This window comes from Eleutherodactylus coqui, chromosome 9, assembly GCF_035609145.1.
Source record: "Eleutherodactylus coqui strain aEleCoq1 chromosome 9, aEleCoq1.hap1, whole genome shotgun sequence".
Lineage (NCBI taxonomy): Eukaryota > Metazoa > Chordata > Amphibia > Anura > Eleutherodactylidae > Eleutherodactylus > Eleutherodactylus coqui.
Window position 1 is genome coordinate 167,056,372 of NC_089845.1, and position 15,284 is coordinate 167,071,655.

Consider the following 15,284-nt stretch of genomic DNA (forward strand, 5'->3'; position numbering starts at 1 on the left):
ATGAATCATCTTTTATAAACAAATAGAGGGGATAACATTTGCACCTAATTTATATATGGGAATTTTTGAACAAGAAAAATGTATAGATCCACGCATTATTTTTCAACGACATTTCTTGACAATATCCTAATTATATGGGAAGGGACTAAAAAGGATTTGATTGATTTTATAAAGGATCTTAATATTAATAATCGCCTTCGTTTTACTGATAATATAAAAATGTATTTAAAAGAGTTTTTAGATCTGGAGCTCTCTAGAGGTAGCAATAAAGAGAGAATCCTTACAAAAACATATTTTAAGAAAATGGACACAAACAGCTATCTTGATTTTCATAGCTGTCACACTGAACACTGGAAAAAGAATATTCCATACGGTCAAGTGAAAATAAATTACACATTTACACAAGATTTTAATGAACAAGCAGCACTCATTCTAAAAAGACGCTTTTAAAGAAAAAAAACTACCCAGATAAACAAGTGGATCATGCTTATGGAAGACTAATAAGAGGATAAAAATAAAAAAGGGAAAACTGAGGTGAATATACAGAATCGTAAGAAGGATGAGAATAAAACAGCTTTTATAACAAAATATAGCAGTCACCATGCAAACATAAGAAGAATTATATTTGTAGACAGCTATTAAGTAGACACCATGCGAACACCATGTACATGATCTTGGGTATACTGAGTCAACAATGTGATGCAGCAGCCAAAAAGGCAAAAACAAGTCTACGTCACGTGAGGTCATTATCCCCCTCTACTCTTCCTTAGTCAGACCTCATCTGGGATACTGGGTCCAGTTCTGGGCACCCCACTTTAAAAAAAGACATAGACAAACTGGAGCAAGTTCAGAGAAGAGTTACCAGGATGGTGAGCGGTCTGCAAATCATGTCCTATGAGGAAGGGTTAAAGGATCTGGGAATGTTTAGCAGAAGAGAAGGCTGAGAGGAGACTTAATAGCTGTCTACAAATATCTGAAGGGCTGTCACAGTGCAGAGGGATCAGCCCTATTCTCATCTGCACAACGAAAGACTAGAAGCAATGGGATGAAACTGAAAGGGAGGAGAGACAGATTAGATATTAGACAGTGAGGGGGATCAATGAGTGGAACAGGTTACCACGGGAGGTGGTGAATTCTCCTACAATGGAAGTGTTCAAAGGCTGGACAAATATCTGTCTGGGATGATTTAGTGATCCTGCACTGAGTAGGGGGTCGGACCTGATGACCCTGGAGGTCCCTCCCAAGTCTACCAGTCTATGAGAATCCTGATGAAATACTGGGCGATCCTAAAAAATGACCCATTCCTGGAAAAAGCAAACAATGAAAACATAAGACTAATTTTTTGAAGAAATAAGCTATTACAGAACATTTTAGCTTCATCCCAAAAAGAAAAAGGGAAATAAAACAATAGGAAAATGTTCATTGGGAGTCCTGGCTCCAGGAGCATAGAAATGGGGCAAAATGAAATGCAAGTGCTGTCCTCAGATAACACAGAAGAAAAGAAATCAACCGGGAAAATAAGCAAGAAATAACATTAAAACCAAGGATGAACTGTGAGGCAAATTACGTAACGTACTTATTAGAATGCCCGTCGGGATGAAATACGTGGGAGAACAAAAAATACACTGAACGCGCATAGCCAGACACCGATCAAGGATGACGAATAATATCCACCACGGCATACCACGTAAGATAACTGCCAGAGTAGCGGATTAGGAGGAACACCACTGGAACATGTTCACTCAATCGGTCAACGATTTGCGCAAAAAAGAAATGCTCTGGATATTTTGATTAAAAACATTAGTCCCCAACGGTTTAAATGAAGTATTAGAAAAATATGATGATAAGTATTGAACACCCGGGCTTTACATAAAAATGGGCTTCATTTAAGACCTACTCAACAATTGCGCATATATATATATATATATTTAATGTTATTGGTTTTTTTAATGCAATTTAATTTTGTAATGCACAACAGAAAATTAAAAAAAAAATTAATTAAACTTAAGATTTGAATTCTTTTTTAAGGATCTGAATGTAACAAATGCTTTCCTTATTACTGTAATTGTAAATGTCTGCAGAAGATTCTGTAACAAGTCCGGCTTATACATGGCCGTGACGCCACTAAACTAGAATGGAACGCACATTGGCTTCCAACGTGATCATCACATGACTTACATTAAACAAAGTGGAAAACCCTCCCCATAGATGACGTCGCGGCGTCTGAAGTGGACTACTCCCAGTAAGTGTATTTGTATTTTTATATGCTTGATAATTAATGAATCTGACTATTGGGACACTATACATTACAGCACCGATCCGTGGCGCGCGGAGGGAGCGCAGAGTCCTTCTCTACATTTATTAGACTACGGCTGTCAGAGCATGCTGGCTGTTGTAGTCAGCTGAAGAGCTGCTGGTTGGAAGCCACTGTCCCACAGGTCTGTTTCTTTCAGAACTTGCTACCCTGTTTCCCTGAAAATAAGACATACCCCGAAAAAAAGACATAGCATGATTTTCCAGAATTTTTGAGGATGCAAATGATTTTTCAGGCTTTTTGAGGATGCTTGAAATATAAGCCCTACTCCAAAATTAAGCCCTGCTAACAGTTAATTAAAAAAGTCAATTTAAATAGTGTCCAGTCAGCTATACATGTAAACAAGTTAAACCTTTTTGAACAAAAATTAATATAAGACACTTTCTTATTTTCAGGGAAACACGGTAGAAGTTGTACTTAAATGGAAACCACTATCTTGAGGATTCTTAAGTGGATGGCTTAATTGTTTCATCATGGATGCAGCCACCACTGGTCACACTGCTCATTTCTGGTCAGATCAGAAGATTTGTCAGTCCTTCACTTGTCATCTTTACCCCAATTAAAGTGATGAACTGATGGATATTCAGGTCACTTCCACTTAGCTAGTATACACCTTCTTGACACTATAACAGATAATCAATGCTTGAAGTTGATTCTGGGCTGCTGCTAATCCTTGCATGTCATGAGGTAATTGCCTGAGCGGTGCAAAGTAAGTAATAAGCTGTCAGCTGCAGAACATAATGATCTCATGTAGAACATGACGACCAAAGTCATAGATGTCAATGGAATTATTATCGTCCAGACTGTCTCAGTGGCCGTACAAACATATAAAGTCTACAGAAGACTTAACACTTAGGTGAGCAAGGGAATTCACATTTACAGTTCTTATAGTAAACTTGTTAACTTACTTTTCGCAGCTGGTTCTCCAGGCCTGCAAAACGCATGGCTTATCCTTAGGATAGACCATCAGATTGGTGGAGATCAGACTGTTGGCACCCGTGGCAATCCACTGATTAAAGGGGTTATGCCAAGATATATATAAAGATATTCTCTGTCCCCAGGGTAGAGGATAACTTTATAGTCGGTAGGGGTCCGAGTGCTGGGACAATGATTGACACCAGCGCTCCATTCATTTCTATGACAGTATTGGAGATTGCTGAGCGCTCATATTTGGCACAATCTCTTTAACTCCTTAAGGATACAGCCCTTTTTTTTTCATGTTTGCCCCCCACCCCCACCCTAACTTTCAGAATCCTAACTCTTTTATTTACCATTTGCCGTAGATGTCTGAGGATTGATGTTGCTTTTCTGCAGGACAAGTTGTATTTTTCATTGGTGTAATTTGATGTACCATATAATATAACTAGCTGATATACCCAGCTTCGCCCGAGTTAATTTGGTACTGGTGTTTATTTGGTGTTCACACGGAAAATCTTATGAAGTCATGGTTACTTTAGAGATACTGAGGAAAAACATATGTTCACCATTTTGCATAGTTCTCTGCGTTACCCAGGAAACACCACGTGGAGGCAACCATGCGACGTTTCCTTCATATAAAATGACATCAGGAAGTGAGAGAATTAGATTACGTACGTAAAATTTGGACACTAATTCTTTTGCGCTCAGAAATGAATAATCGAGCTGGGACCCATTAGCTTTTCATATTTATGACATAATCAATGCTCGTGCCAAATTTCCTGTTTCTATGACATTGGGTAGTGAGAGATTTAGATTATGTACGTAAAATTTGGACGCTAATTCTTTTGTGCATAGAATTGAATAATCGAGTTGGGACCCATTTGCTTTTCCTATTTATGACATAATCAATGCTCGTGCCAAATTTCCCGTTTCTATGACACCGGAAAGTGACAAAATTACATTCTGCACGTAAAATTTGGACGCTAATACTTTTACACATAGAATTGAATAATCGAGTTGGGACCCATTTGCTTTTCCTATTTATGACATAATCAATGTTCGTGCCAACTTTCCTGTTTCTATGACACCGGAAAGTGAGAAAATTACATTCCGCATGTAAAATTTGGACGCTAATTCTTTTGCGCATAGAATTGAATAATGGAGTTGGGACCCATTAGCTTTTCCTATTTATGACACAATCAATGCTCGTGCCAAATTTCATGTTTCTATGACATTGGGAAGTGAGAGATTTAGATTATGTACGTAAAATTTGGACGCTAATTCTTTTGTGCATAGAATTGAATAATCGAGTTGGGACCCATTAGCTTTTCCTATTTATGACATAATCAATGCCCGTGCCAAATTTCCCGTTTCTATGACACCGGAAAGTGAGAAAATTACATTCCGTACGTAAAATTTTGACGCTAATTCTTTTGCGCATAGAATTGAATAATGGAGTTGGAACCCATTAGCTTTTCCTATTTATGACATAATCAATGCTTGTGCCAAATTTCACGTTTCAATGACACCGGAAAGTGAGAAAATTACATTCCGCATGTAAAATTTGGACGCTAATTCTTTTGCGCATAGAATTGAATAATCGAGTTGGGACCTATTAGCTTTTCCTATTTATGACATAATCAATGCTCGTGCCAAATTTCCTGCTTCTATGACACCGGAAAGTGAAGAAATTACATTCCGCACGTAAAATTTCGACGCCAATTCTTTTGCGCTAGAATTGAATAATGGAGTTGGGACCCATTAGCTTTTACTATTTATTGCATAATCAATGCTCGTGCCAAATTTCACGTTTTTATGACACTGGAAAGTGAGAAAAATACATTCCGCACGTAAAATTTGGACGCTAATTCTTTTGCGCATAGAATTGAATAATCGAGTTGGGACCCATTAACTTTTCCTATTTATTACATAATCAATGATCGTGCCAAATTTCAAGTTTCTATGACATTGGGAAGTGAGAGATTTAGATTATGTACGTTAAATTTCTACGCCAATTCTTTTGTGCTAGAATTGAATAATCGAGTTGGGACCCAATTACTTTTCCTATTTTGGAGATAATCTATGCTTGCGCCAAATTTCATGTTTCTACGACATCGGGAAGTTGGAGAACTTTTGGCGAGTGAGTCAGTCAGTGAGTCAGTGAGTCAGTCAGTGAGTCAGTGAGTCAGTCAGTGAGTCAGTGAGTCAGTCAGTGAGTCAGTGAGTCAGTCAGTGAGTCAGTCAGTGAGGGCTTTCGGCTTTATATATATATAAATGTACTGAAAATGGAGTGATATGGAAAAAGAACACGATTCCACCATCTTTGGAGGAGCTTTTGTTTTTACAGCGTACACACTGGGACAAAAATGACAGATCAGTGCAGTTACCATACCAAATTTATATGTAACACTTAAAAAAATGATTTTCTGCCGCCATCTTCTGACCACCATAACTTATTTTTCATCATCAATAAAGTTGTGTGAGGGCTTGTTTTTTTTTGTGGGACATCCTGTAGTTTCTATTCCCAGTAATTTGGAGTAGATGAGACTTTTTGATCACTTTTTTTATTTCATTTTTTTTTTTTGAAGATGGGGTGACCAAATAAGCCTAATTTTGGCGATGGGTAATGTACACCATGCGGGAAAAATAATATGTTACTTTGAGAGATTGTACTTTTGTGGGCGTGGCAAAACCAAATATGTATTTGACGTTTTTAGGTTTGACTTTCTTTTATTATAAATATGGGACAGGGGTTTTAAAAAAAACTTATTGCTTTTTACTTTTTCTACTACTTAGTAAGACTTTTTAAAACTCTTTTTTTTAAGCGCTCATATAAGACTTGAACTTGCGATTGTTTGATCAGTCATAGAGTATAATGCAATACCATAGTATTACATTCTACCACCTCCTGACACACAATCAGCATTGGCAACCTGGGGGCCTTTAGAAGGCTCCGGGCTGTAATGACAACGGAATGATACCGTGAAATCTCATTGTCGGGGGGCTGTATGGGACTCTGAAATACTGTTCAGGTCCTTTAAATGGCACTCTCAGAATTGACAGCATTCACACAGATCGTAGCTGTTGCAACCAGTTGTCAGCTGTAAAAGACAGCCGGCAACTGACGTACGTAGCTGTTGGGTGTCTGAGCATGGATCAAGGTGCTGGCAGTAAAACAAAGCTGATATCTGGCCACAGCGGCTGGAGTTGCAGATAACTTTCATCCCAAATGTTTAATCTTTTAGATGCCCCATCATTTAAATGGTCTGAGGAGGAAGGGGCTCCCTCTGTTCCCCATTGGCCTCCATTCCGTGACAAGATTGTAGGATGTCATTTGGATGTGATGGCAGTCAGGGACCTCATATTGGCTCTCAGGACTATCAAGGATTTCAACCTGCTCTGTTCTTTGGATAAGTACTATTATGGTGATACCAGATTTATCTAGTTTTTTACTGTTCTGCTGTTTTTAAAAAGTAAATCACATTTTTTTAAATTAAACTTGTTTTCCGTTGCCGCATTCTGACCTGTAACTTTTTTATTGTGTCTGAGGGCTTGTTGTTTTTCCAGGGTGAGCGGTAGTTTTGATTAGTACAATATTGGAATACATACGTCTTCTTGGTCTATTTATTGGACTTTTCTGGGAGTCGGTATAAAAAAAAAAAAATCGCAATTCTGTCGACTCCACATATGAGGAGTTAAAAGGGGTTGTCTCGAGGAAGCAGTGCATTTTTTTTTTTTTGCCCAGTCCCCCTAATTAAGCATACATTACTAAGCCCCCCTGTAAATGACTTTTCTAGCTGGTTTGTACTTACAGTTCCAGCGTTTCAGCAACTTATAAAAACTTTCCCAAGATGGCCGCCGGCTCTTTTCCCGTCGCTTGCTGTAGCCCGACGTGCGCGCTCCCGAGACGCTACCAGCTGTGTCTCCCTGACAACCAGACGCCCCGCAGCCGCCGACCGGACCCACCGCAGCCGCCGACCACAGTACACAGTCACCCACCGCCAGGCAGCAGGTAACCGGCGCTAGACCCCTGACAACAGATGAAGGCCCCCCCGGCCCAGCGGCAGACCCCCCCCCCCCGCCCCAGCGGCAGACCCCCCCCCCCCCGGCCCAGCGGCAGACCCCCCCCCCCCGGCCCAGCGGCAGACCCCCCCCCCCCCCGGCCCAGCGGCAGACCCCCCCCCCGGCAGAGCGGCAGCCCCCCCCGGCAGAGCGGCAGCCCCCCCCCCCCGCCGCCCCGGCCCATCACTTACCTGGGCGGCAGGACGGCGGGACAGCTGGGCGGCTTCTCGGGACAGCTGGGCGGCTCAAGTTTCTGCACCTTCCTCTAACAGAGGATGGTACAGAATGGCCGCTCCAGCGCGCTCCCGAGTAGTTACAGCTCGTCTGCGCATGCGCAGAAGAGCTGTAGCGGCTAGCAGGCTGAAGCGGCTCGTGCTCAGAGCAGAAGACCGGACTGTGCAAGCGCGTCTAAAAAAGCAAGCTGCCAGCGAATTTAGACGGAACCATGGAGACGAGGACGCTAGCAACGGAGCAGGTAAGTGGATAACTTCTGTATGGCTCATATTTAATGCACGATGTATATTACAAAGTGCATTAATATGGCCATACAGAAGTGTATAACCCCACTTGATTTCGCGAGACCACCCCTTTAATTGTTTAGATTTGTATACGGAAAACAGGAAAAGGAGGGGGGGGGGTTGAACGTTTGAATATTTAAGTTTTTTGTACTGTTAAAAAATCTTTTAATGTTGCCTATGAAGCCCTGCCACATGCAGGACTTGATAGGCATCTTCATTAGGCTCTGGGCTACCATAGTAGCCCAATTGGTATCCCCCAACTGCATTGTGGGGGTGCTCATGGGGTGCAGGGAGGGGTCCTCCACTCCTGCTGACTGTTTAGATGCGCGGTCAGCTTTGACCACTGCATTAATAGAGTTATCTATGATTGTGGCAGTTGCCGAGGGCTGTCAGCTACCAAGAATAGCTGATAGCCACTAGGTATGAAGAAGACTCGGCTCCCAATACCACTCCGTACACCCTTCATGAGCATGGTTGGGAGGCGGTTAAACAGGATGTGTCTTCTAGAAGATCTAATCGGTTATTTGAGAGTCATCCTCACAATTGTGATAGATGATGGCTCCAATGTCCCCTCCAAATGAGGTTGTCTTCTGTTGGACCAATAAGCCATATTATTGGGTCAGGGCCTAGGCCAGCTGGCAGATCCTCTAGTGTTTTGGTGGTCTGATCCCACCCTGTACAGTTCCCCCAGTGTAATATGATACACATCAGCGTATTTATTAGTATTTTGCAAGAGGGTAAAAAAAAAACCAAAAAGCAATGTTTTTTGTTGTCTACATTTCCTGCAATCATTTGTCGAGGTAACGACTCCCTGAAGTCCCACGTATTTTACAGCCGAACGACCGTAATTGAATTAATTTCTTTCTCATTCTCAAAAAAAAAGGGAAAAATGTCCCACGTCGCTTATAAACGGGCCGCCGCCAGCGTGGATCATATTAAATTCTTTCTATTCTTTTAAATCAAATGTGTTTTTAATATTCCGCATCACATTAAGTTCTGTGCATAATTCTGGGATTATAGCGCAGCTCCACTGGGTGCAGAACATTTTACAGAATATCTTGATTACAGTGAAAGGAGGAATAAACAAGGCAAGAGAATGCAGTGAAATGTAAATATGGGCCACGGCCACAAGGCAGCTTAGGGAGACCCAAGGCTCAGGGCTGATCAGGCAACTTGCCGTTCCCACACACAACACAACATCACCCCCACCCCTGGGACGGATTTTGATACGGATTTGCAACTGATTTCACCCTTTTAGTTGAAGAGGTTAAGTCTGCTACAGATCTGCATCAAAATTAGAAATGACAAAATACTATATAAAGACTTATATTACCCTCTAAACGGTGACAATAAACCAGTAGATACCACCTCTCCATGTAACTTATTGGAGAACTATCTCATCCAGTGATCACAAGTGACATCCCCTCTGACTAGAGTACTTCACTTTCCTCTTTCTTCTCCACCTGGCCCAGACCACCACGACGACTTCTACTGGGCACAACCTGTCTCTGCAGAATTTGACACACAGACATCTTTGACTCCCCATTTTTCAAGCCACCTGGCTTCACTTTTCAAATTTCTACAAATCTCCCCAACCTTAATGCCCCAAGTAGTAATAATGCCACCTATGATGGCCCATGCAGTAATAATAATAATAATCTTTAATTGTATTGCGCCAACTTATTTTGTAGTGCTTTATAGCATGGGAGAACACAGACAATACAACAATTACATGTGATATACAATCAGTTTGAAGTCAATGGGGTGCAACAGAAAGTACAATGGAGGGGAGGTGGTAAAGCATGGGGGAACACAGGTATGGGAATTACATGTGGAAATGAGTTATTAGGAGGTAAACAGGGTGGGGCGGTAAAGAGGTGCAAGGGTTGAGGTTGTATGCAATAAGCAGGGTGGAAGGTGTGGGGAGGGACAGAGGGACTAGGTCAGGAGATTAGGTATGCCTCTCTAAAGAGGTGCATTTTTATGGAGTGTCTGAAGTTTTGTACATCCAGAATTGTCTGGATGCCTTGGGGTAGAGCATTCCATATGATGGGTGCTGCTCTGGTGAAGTCCTGTAGGCGAGTATGTGAGGTTCATATTAGAGGGGTGTTTAGTGTGAGTATGTTAGCGGATCGGAGTGTGCTGACTGGGTGGTGTATGGACAGAAGGGAAGCGATGTACGGTGGTGCAGCATCATGGAGAGCTTTGTGGGTGAGGAGTTTAAATTTAGTTCTGCGGTGGATGGGCAGCCAATGCAGCGACTGGCATAGTGCAGAGGCATCTGAGAAGCATCTGGATAGGAAAATGAGTCTAGCTGTCACATTTAGTATGGATTGGAGTGGAGCGAGTCTATTGCGGGGGAGGCCAATGAACAGCGAGTTGCAGTAGTCGAGTCAGGAGTGGATGAGGGTGACAATGAGTGTCTTTAGAGTGTCTGTAGTTAGGAACGGCCAAATTTTAGCAATATTTCTGAGATGCATGTGGCATGTTTGGGCCAGAGATTGGATGTGGGGGGTAAAGGAGAGGTCAGAGTCCGGTGTGACACCAAGGCAGCGGGTGTGCTGTCTGGGGGTTATGATAGTGCCAGATACTGATATGGAGATGTTGGGGAGAAGTTGGTTGGAAGGTGGAAAGACGAGAAGGTCAGTTTTAGGAAGGTTAAGTTTGAGAAAAAGAGAGGACATGGTGTTAGAGACAGCGGACAGACAGTCGGTAATATTTTGGAGGAATGGTCCAGAGATCTCAGGAGAGGAGGTGTATAGTTGGGTGTCATCAGAGTAGAGATGGTATTGGAGGCCGAATTTGCAGATGGTTTGTCCAACTGGGGCAGTATAGATGGAGAAAAGAAGGGGACCAAGGACCAGGCCCTGGGGGACCCTGACAGCGAGAGGAAGTGGAGAGAAGATACAGCCAGCAACGGAGACGCTGAAAGAGCAGTCAGAGAGGTAGGAAGAGGACCTGGAGAGAGCAGTGTCCCTATTTTTGTGCTCATTTTAAGCCTCTTTTAGTGCTCCTCACACAGTAAAAGTACTCAGAATTAGTAATAACGCCTCCTTTATTTTCCCCACTCAGTAATAAAGGCCCTCAAGACCTCCATTAGGTGATAATACCCCCCATGGCCTTGTTTATAATAATGTGCCTCATGGCCCCATTTAGTAATAGTGCCCCTTATGACCTAGTTTGGTAGTAATGTCCCTCATGGCCCCATTTAGTAGTAATCTCCCATTAAATTATAATGTCCCATTGCTACATATGGCCCTGTTTGGTAATAACACACCTCGGCTCTATTTGGTAATAATACCCTAATGCCCCTTATAGCTTTATATTAGTAATGCCATTTGTAGCCATTAAAATAAAAAACTCAGTACTATATTCACCTGTGGCAGTCCTCCTATTCCTGGCCTCTGCACTATGCACTGTTTGTCTCCCGCTGGCTTCCTTGTAATGTGAATGCTACGACTAGTCACTAGCCTCAACATTGGTGAGGGAGTGGTGTATGTGTGTTTGTCACATGATTGGTCTTACCTGGAAGCAAGCTGGGGAACAATGGCACAGACCGCAAAGACTAAAACAAAAGCCGTAAGATAGCAGCATATCCAAACCAGAACCAAACTCATAACATATATATATATAGCACCAGAACCAAGCACATAACGTAAATACAGTTCCAGGACCATGCAAATAGCATAAATACATCACCAAAACCAAACTCATAACAAATATTGTGCAGAACAAAACAAATAGCATAAATACAGCATCAGAACCAAGCTAATAACATAAATAGAGCCTCAGAACCAAGCTTAGTACATAAATACAGCACCACAACTAACCTCATGAATACAGGAGCAGACATACATGATTGTGTTGTGGGGGCACTGATGGGCGGAGAGCTTTGAACAGCAGTGGAGAGGAGACAGAGGAAGGTGGAGAATGCTGCTGGAAGAAGAACATCTGGCCATTTGGTGCTAAGGGGGAGATTGTTCCCAGCTTACATCTGCCAGATGCTTTCCCCCCCTCCTCAAGATGATGGCTGACGCCTTGTGTGATCGCACATAAAGATACAAAAATAAGGATGATATGACTCCCTGGAGACCTTCCCGGCCCTTGGTCAATGATAATGTCATGGATCTTCTCCCCAGTTGTGGAACGTTTTGCATTTTTTCAGTGGAGTGCTACATGAATTGCCATTTTTCATTTTAAAGCTAAATTCGTCTTGACGGGTGAACTTGCACTTTGAAACCCATTCCAGACCCAACGCCGTTGATCAATCGATATCTCAGAAATGAGTTGCTTATTGTGTAACACATAAGGAATTCCCCACAGCAATAAAAAGTGGCTTTTTTCATTGAGGTATTGATTAATGTAACTTTACAATCTAGTCTCTGATTTCAAAAGGTGACATTGAAAGTCTAAAAACAAAAGAAGAAGGAAATATGAGGTGTTCCTCAGCACACTGGTGTACCGCCGCCGTTATCTGCTGGGAGCATCAAGAAATTATTCTTGGAATTCAATGGGTCATAAAGAATATCTGGAAGGTCGTGTTGTCAGCGTTGTTACAGGATTACGGTATGTTCTGAGAACTGAAGAGGCTACAATAGGTTGTCATGAACCTGCAGAGGTAATCCAAGAGTCTGCAAGATGGTTCTCATTCTAACCAGGTCCGGACTGCCTATAGACTATTAATGTCCAAGTAGCAGATGCCTGGTAAGGATGGTGGTAAATTTCTGCTCAGGAAGTGATAAACATTGTCTGACATTGAGATGATCACAGCAAGATTCAGATATAAATTTATGGAAGTGCTAATGTAAAATCTCTTAAAGGGGTTGACCACTGTGAAAATCCCTTTCTGTTAGAAGGGTCCACCAATAGTAGATGGCAAGGTGTCACGCCGCTGGGCACGGCCCGATTTAGACAAATTGAGGTTCTGGACAAAATTGAAAATGGGGACCCAAATTCTGAAACATCGTACAAGAACCATTACATTCAGTGAACTCAGTAAATTAAAAAGAAATAGGGTAATTACATTATTTGTAAAAAACAAACAAACAAAAAAAAACAATCCAGCCCCAGAAGAAGTTGTCATTTTGCTGCAATACTCTGCAATGATGAAAGTTGTGGTGATTAGATGAACATTCTTGCCATCTGAGGCACTAATAGCGGTTCCCTCCTTGGCCTATAAAAGGCTCTTGGAGGCTCCTTGTGTGTAGTGGCCTCTTTTTCTGCTTGTGTAGAGCTTGTTGACCACTAGACACCTCTACGACGCAGAGAAGAGATTCTGCCCCGTTAACAGAGTCTGAGAGGGGGCACATTATTGGGATGAGAGAAGCTGGATGGTTGTATTGACAAATTGCACCCGAACTGAGCCATTGTGACCAGACTGTTAGGAGGTGTTGGGACCAGTGGATGTGTGAGGGCACACTAGGTGACCAGGCTCAGCATCCCTCGACAGACCACCAGTAGAGAGGATTGTCTACTCTTCCAACAAGCATGAGCAGCTCCAACTGTTTCATTGTCTGCCATCCAGAGACAGGGGGCACTATCGCTACACCCCTGTGTCTGCCGGAACCATCTCCAGGTGCTTGGCTGTAAGACATTTAGTCTCATAGACCCTTTTACATGTATGGCCTTTGACACCCACCCAAGGTTTCCTCCATTTGCAGTGGTGCTGTAAATGATGAAACTGAACTGCTATGGAGTAGAACCAAGTTGAGTTTGGGAACTGACGTTGGATGTGGTCGTATCTGGAGACCTAGGGGTGAACGCCTCAATCCTTCCTTCAATGCTGGTGTAATCATCTGGGGGGCCATCGCATATGACATTCGGTCCCCCCTAGTAGTAGGACGATAGACAATGACAGCTCAGCGATGTGTTCAGGACATTCTGCAGGCATGTGTGTAACTCTCATGGTGGCTTCCAAGAGGCAGCAGCATAATGCTCGGCCGCACACACAAGGGGGTCACAGGAAGCCCAATATCCATGGACCTCTCAATTCTGAGAACATCAGCCTCTGGCTGATGGTTTTACCTTGAGTGATTATGGAAAAGAGTGAAGACCCCATGTCGGATTTTTTGTTATTTATTTAAAATCCATCGATGCTGTTCGCACTATGCTGAACTGCTTTTAGTTAAAGGCGTTGTCCAGTTGTAAACTACTGATGGCCTATCCTCAGGATAGGTCAATGTAATGGAAATTATTTGATTGTAAGGTATTATAATAATTATATGAATTTAAAATGCGCAATGAGAGACACCATTGAAATATACCAGGAGAAGTTACTTCACAAACTAGGGACATATGTCTGGATGAGATAAGAATATCAAGAAGCTTCCACATGTTAGCTGAAGGGGCCCTAGGAATATCAAGATACTAAGGGAGGGGTTGACTCCTCACACTAAGACTAGAGAATAATGTTCATAAACTTGAAATATGTGGATATGTATATATGTAGGTGCACGTGTATCTTTGTGTGCCTATATGTATGTAGATGCGACTATATAAGTAATATTTAAAATTACGCCACAGAGTCATATGAAAAGGACTACACAAAATGGCCGACCACATGCTTTGCTAAAGTGCAGGGAATACATATGTATTGATAAGATAAGAACTTCCATCTACTTGGGCCCCTCAGCACTCCATCAAGAGGTTATTCACTGCTGACTTGAAAGATTCTGGAAGGTATGCAAATGAAGGATGAGAATGTATCCAATGAATGCCATGAAATGTCTGAGAAGTAACCAATCAGAGGTCGGATTGAGAACTGTCCAAAGAACTATGATATTTCTTGTATTAATGAGGTGTAACCAATGGACACGAAGAAGGGTTAAGTTAACCTATGACAAATGTTGGATTGGAAACTAACTAATAAACGGCATAGTTAATTGTCCAATGATGTTGCGAAACCCCATTGTAAGGGGACTATAAATAAAGATGCCGGACATCGATTTGTTGGGAATTCTTTGATGAATCCATAACTGTGGGGGCTCTGTCATTTAATTCCTCCGTCATATGACGTACTGAACTCTGGGTGTGAGCAGCCCTACTGCACAGGTCACCAGGACTTCAGTCACAGGGTACAGTCTGCTGTCCCCCATCATGCTATCGCCGTAGCATGGGTCATATGACGTCATTCACGAGGTACACTCCGCTTTCCCTAGACGGCCATATATTTTTGCCACAACAGTCAACAATAGTAGATTGGTTGGGATTGGTTCATCGAGTGCCACAGTGATTGGCTGAGCCGTTACACTCAAAAACCAATTGGAGCAATCGCTTGCTGGAGGCAGGGTTTACAAACCTTGTTAACAGCAAGCAATGTGCTGTCAGTGCTGAGAACTGCAAGAAAGCCTGCTGGAACTGCGTAGACCAGCGGGAGGGACCCGCACAGTGCCTGCTAGGTAAGTATATGGCATCCCCCGAAAATAATACCCTGTGCCTCTTTTTGGGTAAAAATTCATATAAGACCATATAAT

At 42.4% G+C, this 15,284-nt stretch overlaps 1 long non-coding RNA gene across 2 annotated transcripts in view; it reads right to left on the reverse strand.

Moving 5' to 3' along the window:
- Window positions 1-11,739, reverse strand: part of LOC136578887 (uncharacterized) — a 57,157-nt gene extending 45,418 nt beyond the window's left edge. For both annotated transcript variants that reach the window (XR_010786678.1, XR_010786677.1), the window contains exon 1: window positions 11,643-11,739. This is a non-coding gene — a long non-coding RNA (uncharacterized lncRNA). The remainder of the gene's footprint in view (window positions 1-11,642) is intronic.
- Window positions 11,740-15,284: the final 3,545 nt, after the last annotated feature.